The sequence below is a fragment of the Monodelphis domestica genome, chromosome 6, assembly GCF_027887165.1.
Source record: "Monodelphis domestica isolate mMonDom1 chromosome 6, mMonDom1.pri, whole genome shotgun sequence".
NCBI classification, from domain to species: domain Eukaryota; kingdom Metazoa; phylum Chordata; class Mammalia; order Didelphimorphia; family Didelphidae; genus Monodelphis; species Monodelphis domestica.
The window spans coordinates 218,653,677-218,663,324 of record NC_077232.1 but is presented as its reverse complement, the minus strand read 5'-3'; positions in this window follow the sequence as shown (position 1 = coordinate 218,663,324).

Here is a 9,648-nt window from a genome sequence, read left to right as displayed (position 1 = left end):
TAAAAATGGACTCTAACCTGAGGTCAATGCCCTCCTCTCTAGAAGTCAGTGAATAGATTTCAGGAGGTGTGTCAACTTGGATTGGCGGGATGGGATGGGTATGCCATCTTCATATCATTATAATTGGTTTCCTTTTTAATCCTATATAAAGTTTATTTTATTTATTTAATAATTTTATTCTAGGAAAAGGACATCACTGCCAAAAAGATTCTTGAAGGGAAAGGGAAGGGGAAGAGAATAAACTTTGATATAGCAACCCACTTTGTTCCAGGCACTGTGCTATCCTCCCAACAATTCTTCAAGGAAGGTTCTCTAATTATCCACATTTTACACTTGAGGAAATTGAGTCAGACAGTGGTTACGTGACTTGTCCAAAGACAGAGAACTAGTAAGTGCCTGAGACTGGAAAACTCAGATCTTCCTGACTCTAGGCTCAGTACTCTATCAACTGTATCACAAAGTAGCCTTTAAAAATGGGGAAAATGATAAAGAAACCCTCCTCTAGATCATGACATATGAAAACTGGTTAAAGGAACTGAACATATTTAGTCAGCAAAAGAGAAGAAATGCATGATAATAAAACATTAGTGTTTAAAAAACTTTATGAAAGAGGGACTAGATTTAGAATGAAGCTCACTGGTCTGCTATATAGATTCATTTATGAAAAGGTGTATCATTCCTAATTCCATTTTCATCAAGGATACCCTGGACATATGTGTGGACAACGTAGGTTGATAAAACTTATAAAGTCACAAAAGTTAGCAAATAAGTTGCTCTCAGTCACTCACTAAGTGATTTTTTTTATTTATCAAGATATTTTCTTTTTTCAGATCTTGAAACTGAATTCCTTTCTCTTACAAATACTTGTTCTGGGAATTTACTTAGGTATTCAAAATCCACCTGGCAGGGGATTTGGATTTAGGGAGCACAGAGCAGAAGAAAATTCCAGATGACTTCTTCAAGGACTAAGAAAAATCATAGAGCATATGGATTTAAATAAGATAAATCAGAATAATTAATAATATTCTCTCAACATCCTTTAAAGAATTCTAGTCCAAAAGTTGTTAAAGTTTGCCATGACTAAAATAATTCTTTGAGGACTTCTATGAAGTATAGATCCATCAAGATAACCTTTCTTTCTTATCATCCCTCATCGTGCCCAAGCCTAGCTCTCCTACCTTACAAATGGCTTGTTTGCCGTTGCTAAACATACTATGTCAAGAAGGCTTGGGTTTTAATACTGGCATTTTCCCCCAGAACATACACCTCTAGCTCTGATTAAGGAACGTTACCTGTATGCCCACAAGCACCCTCAATTCAAGAAGTTTAAAAACAAATTTCTTTTAAAAATTCCTTATATTCCATCTTACAATCAATACTGTGTATTATTTCCAAGGAAGAATAGCAGGAAGGACTAGGTGATCGGGTTAAAGTGACTTGCCCAAGGTCACATAGCTAGGAAATGTCTGAGTGCAAATTTGAATCTAAGACCTCCTACCTCTGGGCCTGGCTTTCAATCCATTGAGCCACCTAGCTGCCTTCTAATAACCAATCTTAATAGCTTTCCCTCAAAGCTTTTTCTTTTCCTTCCAGTTGCATTAGAACTTTTGCCCAGTGTCCTGTGTTAGTAGCTTTTTTCTTTAAGCTTTAATGGCACTAATCATATTCTAACTACCATTTCCACATTTCTTAGGTCCATTCCCTTCCCTCTATTTCCACTGTCACTGACTTGGCTTTAAAAATCATCTAGAGACTGGTGTCAGTGTATACCCAGGACACCTCCTTTCCTCACCACCTACTGATATAGAATACCTCAAAAGACAAAAAAAAAATTCATATGAACAAAGGGATTCCACAGTAGGGGGCAGCATTGAAGGCAAGTGGGGTTTGGGCATTTACACACTATAAGGGGGTAAAATAACTTCCACCAAAACATGAGCTAATCAATCCACCTCACCTATGGAACCAGTCAAAGCCAGCACCCTTGAATCAGTGAGTGAGTGAGGGGCACCTCTAGAGCAAGTGAGGGGCAACTCCAGGTCCTTGGCAGCTGACTAAGACCACCAAAGACCTAGCCCTGAGAGAAGCTAAACATGAGACACCAGCAGACTGAAGAATGCAGACCTTGAATGTCCAAGTGGAGATAGCTCAGAGAAGGGCAGCAAACTTTAGAAGCTGTGGAGACTCAAGAGGTGGCCTCAGGCAAAAAATACACTCTTTGTTCTGTACACAGAGAGCCTGCCCTTCTCACTCAGACTTCTGACTGGAAAGGAAAAGAAAAACCACCATAGTGATGACAAACAATGCCCAGGAAAAACAACTTCCCAACACCAAGAAAAACAAAAAGACATTGACCCTGGATAATTTTTATGGAGTAAAAAATTCAGACTACAGAGGAAGTAGCAGAAGAGGACATGCAAATAAATGCACCAAAACCTTCCCCCAAAAATGGAAATTGATTATAAGTTCTTGAAGAATTTAAATTGGAGCTTTTCAAAAAGATGGAAGAATTTTGCAAGAAAAGTGGGAAATAGTTCAAAACAGAAAATAACATTTTAAAGGACAGAAACTCCCAATTGGAGGAACATATGGAAGCTATGAAAAGTAGGATAGACCAAACTGAAAAGGAGAAGCAAGTCTTTAAAGACCAGAATTAGGTAATTGGAAGCCAATGATCTCAAAAACAGCAAGAATTAATAAAGCAAAGTCAAAAGACTGACAAAAATAGAAGAAAACATAAAATATCTCACTGATAAGATGATAGACCATTAAAACCAGTCTCAAAGAGACAATTTAAGAATCACTGGTCTACATGAAAATCCAGAAATAAACAAAAACCTTAACATCATACTACAAGAAATTATCCAATAAAACTGCCCTGATATTCATGAACAAGGGGGCAAAATAGACATTGAAAGAGTTCATGAAATACCTTCTACACTAAATCCTCAAAATAAAACCCCCAGGAATGTATTTGCCAAATTCAAGAGCTACCAAGCTTAGGAGAAAATCTTACAAGATACCAAAAAGAGACAATACCAAGGAGCACCAATCAAGATTACACAAGATATGGCCAAGCTTCCACACTAAAGGACCACAAGGCTTGTGATATGATTTTCAGAAAGGCAAGAGAACAGGGTCTTCAACCAAGGATCACCTACCCATCAAAATGGACTATATACTTCCAGGGGAAAGTATGGGCATTCAACAAAATGGAGGATTTCCAAGTATTTGTAAAGAAAAGACCAGAACTAAGTGGAAAGTTTAATATCCAAACACAAAAATCAAGAGAAACATGAAAAGCTAAATAAGAAAGAGAAAGGAAAGGGGAAAAATATTTTACTTAAATTTTCTTGTTTAAGGGCTTCAATAAGATCAAATTGTATAATATATGGAAAAATGTTATTTGTAACTCTCAACAATTATATTCATTATTATAGCAATTAGAAAAATCATTCACAGATAGAGATTGGGGTAATAAGTTGTGTAAGATGATATTCAAAAAAAGAAAAAGGGAGGAGGGGATAGAAGATAACACCAAGAGAAACTTAAAGGAATAAGATAAATAGGATAATCTATGTCACACAAAGAGTCACATGGCAAGGGGAGGGTCAAGAATACTATTATAGGAAGGAGAGGAAGAGAGTGCTAATAGGTAGTACTTAAAACTTACTCACAGTGAAATCAGTTCTGAGAGGGAAAAGAATCTAAATCTATTGGGGCATTAAATTCTATGCTACCCTATAGGGAAAGTGAGAAGGGAAAATCCAAGGTGGGGAGTGGGGCAGGGAGTACAAAAACGGAGGGGAAAAGGAGAGAGGAGAGAACTTAATAGACATTTAAAAAGAAGAAAAAAACATAAAGGGAGGGGACAGAAAGGGAAGTATAATAAGTGGACTGATTAAAAGCACCCCACTGGTTTAAAAGGATATATCAAAAGAAGAAAGTGCAGAACTTGGAGGGGCTACCAAAATGTTGGGGAATACAAAAGTGGCAATCATAACTTTGAAAGTGAATGGGATGAACTTACCCATAAAAAGAAAGCAAATTAGATTAGATTAGAAACCAAAATCCTACCATATGTTGTCAACCAGAAACACACATAAGGAAGGTAAACACAGATGGGGTAAAAGTACGTGGATGGAGGAAAATCTATTGGGAAACAGCTGAGAAAAAGAAGACAGGAGTTGCAATCATAATATCTGACAAAGCCAAAGTAAATATAAATCTAGTCAAGAGAGAAAGAGAAGGTAATTACATCCTAATAAAAGGCAGTATAGACAATGAGGAAATATCAGTGCTCAACATGTATGCACCAAATGCATCTATATTTCTAAAGGAGAAACTAGTGGAGCTCAAAGATGAAATAGATAGTAAAACTATACTAGCGGGACACCTAAACCTTCCTCTATCAGATATAGAAAAGTCATACCAAATTATAAATCATAAAGAGGTAAGAAGCATAAATGAAATCTTAGAAAACAATGAGTTAGTAGATATATGGAGAAAAATAGGGACAAAAAGGAATACACCTCAGCAGCACATGGTACATTCACAAAGATTGACCACATACTAGGGCATAAAAACATTTCAAACAAGTGCAAAAGAGAAGAAATAATAAATACAACCTTCTCAGACCACAATGCAATGAAAATAACAATTAGCAAGGGTACCTGGAATAGCAAATCAAAAATTAATTAGAAATTAGACAAAGATTCTCCAAAATCAGTTAGTTAAAGAAAAATTCATAGAAACAATAATTTCATTGAAGAAAATGACAATGATAAGACATCCTTTCAAAATCTATGAGATGCAGCAAAGAAATACTCAGGGGAAATTTATATCCTTGAGTTCATATATTAGCAAATTAGGGAGGACAGAGGTCAATGATTTGGGCATGCAATTTAAAAATGAAAAAGTGAACAAATTTAAAATCTTTGGATGAATATTAAATTAGAGATCCTAAAAATCAAAGTAGAAATTAATAAAATTGAAAATCGAGGAACTATTGATTTAATAAATAAGACTAGAAGCTGGTACTTTAAAAAAAACAAATAAAATAGACAAAGTACTGTTCAATATAATTAAAAAAAGGAAAAAAGTAAACCAAATTGACAGTATCCAAGATGAAAAGGGAGACCTGACCTCTAATGAAGAGGAGATTAAGGCAAACATTAAAAACTTCTGCCCAATTATATTGGGCAACAAATATGGCAATATATATGATATGGAAGAATATTTACAAAAATATAAATTGCCTAGACCAACAGAAGAAGAGATAGAATACTGAAATAATCCCATATCAGAAGAAGAAATTGAATAAGCACTCAAAGAATTCCCCAAGAAAAAATCCCCAGGGCCTTGTGGATTCACAAGTGAATTCTATCAAACATTCGACAAACAACTAATCTCCATTCTATACAAATGTTTTTATAGAATAATCAAAGAAGGAGTTCTTCAAAATTCCCTTTATAACACAAATATGGTACTGATCCCAAAGCCAAGCAGGTCAAAAAGGGAGAAAGAAAACTATAGACCAATCTCCCTAATGAACATAGATGCAAAAATCTTAAATAGAATACTAGCAAAAAGACTCCAGCAAGTGATCAGAAGGGTCATTCATTATGATCAAGTGGGATTTATACAAGGATGGTTCAATATTAGGAAAATGATCCACATAATTGACTACATCAATAATCAAACTGACAAAAATTACATGATTATCTTACTAGATGCAGAAAAAGTCTTTGAAAAATACAAGTCATTCCTATTGAAAACACTAGAAAGTAGAGTAATAGAAGGGCCTTTCCTAAAAATAATAAACAGTATATACCTACAACCATTAGCACACACCATCTGCAATGGGGATAAACTAGAAGGATCCCCAATAAGATCAGGAGTGAAACAAGGATGCCCATTATCACCTCTATTATTCAACATTGTACTAGAAATACTAGCAGTAGCAATTAGAGAAGAAAAAGAAATTGAAGGTATTAAAATAGCAGTGAGGAGACCAATCCATCACTCTTTACAGATGATATGATGGTCTACTTAAAGAATTCTAGAGAATCAACTAAAAATCTAGTCAAAATAATCAACAATGTTAGCAAAGTTGCAGGATACAAAATATACCCACATCATCAGCATTTCTATTTATTTCCAACACATCTCAGCAGCAAGAACTAGAAAGAGAAATTCCATTTAAAATTACCCTAGACAACATAAAATACTTGGGAATCTCTCTGCCAAGACAAGCACAGGAATTATATAAATACAACTACAAAACACTCTCGACACAATTAAAACTAGATTTAAACAATTGGAAAAACATTGATTGCTCATAGGTAGGACAAGCTAACATAATAAAAATGGCAATCCTACCCAAACTAATTTACTTATGTAGTGCCATACTCATTGAACTAGCAAAAAACTTTTTTTACTGAATTAGGAAAAAAAAATAATAAAGTTCATTTGAAAGAACAAAAGGTCAAGGATATCCAGGGGAATCATGAAGAAAAAAATGTGAAGGTGGCCTAACAGTACCAAATCTCAAACTATACTATAAAGTGATGGTCATCAAATCAATATGGTACTTGCTAAGAGACAGCAAGGAGGATCAGTGGAGTAGACTTAGGGTAAGTGACCTCAGCAAGACTGTCTATGATAAACTCAAAGATCTCAGTTTTGAGGCCCAAAATTCACTATTTGTTTAAAAGTGCTGGGAAAATTGGAAGACAGTATGGAAGAGATTGGGTCTGGATCAACATCTCACACTATATGCCAAGATAAATTCAGAATAGGTGAATGACTTGAATATAAAGAGAAAACTATACATAAATTAGGTGAACACAGAATAGTATACATGTCAGATCTTTGGGAAAGGAAAGACTTTAAGACTAAGCAAGAGCTAGAAACAAATTACAAAATTACAAAAAATTACAAAATAATTTTGATTACATTAAATTAAGAAGGTTTTGTACAAACAAAACCAATGCAACCAAAATAAGAATGGAATCAAATAATTGGGAAAAATTTTTTCATAACAAAAACCTCTGACAAATGTCTAATTACTCAAATTTATAAGGAGCTAAATCAATTGTACAAAAAAATCAAGCCATTCCCCAATTGATAAATGAACAAGGGACATGAATAGACAATTTTCAGATAAAGAAATCAAAACTATTATTAAGCACATTAAAAAGTGTTTTAAATCTCTTATAATCATAGAAATGCAAATCAAAATGACTCTGAGGTACCACCTCACACCTAGCACATTGGCTAACATGACAGCAAAGAAAAGTAATAAGTGTTGGAAGGAAGATGGCAAAATTGGGACACTAATGCATTGCTGGTGGAGTTGTTAGTTGATCCAACCTTTCTGGAGGGCAATTTGGAACTATGCCTGTTATGATAGGGATTTTGTGAGGAAAGAACAAAAAGGGAACATATAAATAATTCAGATTTATTGTTTGGGAAGGGTAGGAGGGAACAGGGGTTTTAGGAGAAAATTATACTAGCTATCTTAAAATCTAATGTCTATAAACTATCTAAAACTATCTTTCTAAGCTTTACAGTAATTTTCCCCAATAGCCAAATCTCATACAAGAAGTTCAGTCAAATTGGTCAGGATCTTTAATTGATTTGTATCCAAACGGGTCTAGTGGTCTTCTTTATTGATGCTGCTAGCAGCCAGATTCAAAAGCTTTCTTTCTTCTTTAGTTGGTATCAGGAGAAAGCAGAAACTTGTTTTTCTCCAAGACTTCAAACAAGGTCCTTCAGGAGAGAAGTCTGTCCCTTGGGCAAAGAATCTTTCCCAGGTCTCCAGCCTCAGGCTCCCATGTGACCCTTAGTCACATGCTCCTGTCAATCATTCACTCTGATGTTTGCACCTCTCAGTTTTTTGCAAACAGTTCATTCTTCATCACATGCCTAAAGGGCACTAAAAGACTATCTGCCCTTTCCCTTTGATCTAGACATAACACTGCTGGGTTTGTACCTTAAAGAGATAAGGAAAAAACTTGTACAAGAATATTCATAGCTCTCTCTTTGTGGTAGCAAAAATTGGAAAATGAGGGATGCCCTCTGATTGGGGAATGGTTGAACAAATTGTGGTATATGTTGGTGATAGAATAATATTGTGCCCAAAGTAATAATGAACTCCATGGGAACTGGTATGACCTCCAGGAAGTGATGCAAAGTGAAAAAAGCAGAACCAGGGGAACATTGTACACAGAGACTGATACACTGTGGCACAATTGAATATAATGGACTTCTCTACTAGCAGCAATGCAATGATCCAGGACAATTCGGAGGGACTTATGAGACAAAACTCCATCTACATTCTGAGGAAAAACTGTGGGAGTTGAAACACAGAAGAAAAACAATAGCTTATTCACATGGGGATATGATTGAGGATATAGACTCTAGATCAAAGGTCCCCAAACTTTTTACACTGGGGGTCAGTTCACTGTCCCTCAAACCATTGGAGGGCCATACTATACAAACCTAACCCTAACCCTAACCGAGGAGCAGTATACACAGTGCAATATCCCCTCCTCCAGATTGTTGCTCATCACACTGACATCTTCCATTGTGCAGCCACATAATGCTTTGCGCAGTGCCTCCTTCTAAGGTGCCACTCAAAGGATTGTCACCATAAGTAATACTGTACGTGAGTGACAACTTACTTTGCAGCACCACCACATACAGTGCTCCTCTCACTGACCACCAATGAAAGAGGTGCCCCTTCTAGAAGTGCAGTGGGGGCCGGATACATGACCTTAGGGGGCCGCATGTGACTCATGGGCTGTTGTTTGGGAACCCCTGCTCTAAATGATCACCCTAGTGCAAACATCAATAATATGGAAATAGGTTTTGATCAAGGACACATGTAAAACCCAGTGGGAATTTCATGTCGCCTATGGGAGGAGGTGAGTGGGGAGGAAAGGGAAAGAACATGACTCTTGTAACCAAGGAAAATATTCTAAATTGACTAATTAAATAAAATTTAAAAAAATAAAAATATTAAAAATATAAAATAAAAACCACCTAGAAAATTTTTATAACCTCTTACTAGTCCTTCCTACCTACATTTTCTCTCCTATCCTAACTATATTTCATACCACTACAAAATAAAATGTTTGCACATAGATTTGATTATGTCACATACCTGTTTAGAAGTCTTCAGAGATCCTCTATTGTTTTGGGGGTCAAATAACAATGAGGCTCTCTAAAACCTGGTATTTTCTATTTTTCTAGACTTGTATTATCATAACTTTTTTGCTCCCTAGTTTTGGAAATGAGAAAATAGTGTGGAAGATTTTGGTAAGAAATGTCTACTTACACAGGTTAATTATTATTCTTTAATTTATAGTCACATGGAGCTTCCTGAGGCAATGAGAGATTAAGCACCAAGTCCCATAGACAGTACATGTTGAAGGAAAGAATCAAAGCTACATCTTTCTGCACAGTCTGGCATTATAATCATCATCTCATATTATCCCTTTTTTATATCTAGAAGGAATGAACTACTTTCCCCTAAATATGTATTAGACTCATGCCTCGAAGTCTTTCCTCAAGTTGTATTTGTAATATTCTCTCCTATTTTGTTTAGTTTCTCTATATCCTTTAATGCCCAACTCAAATACT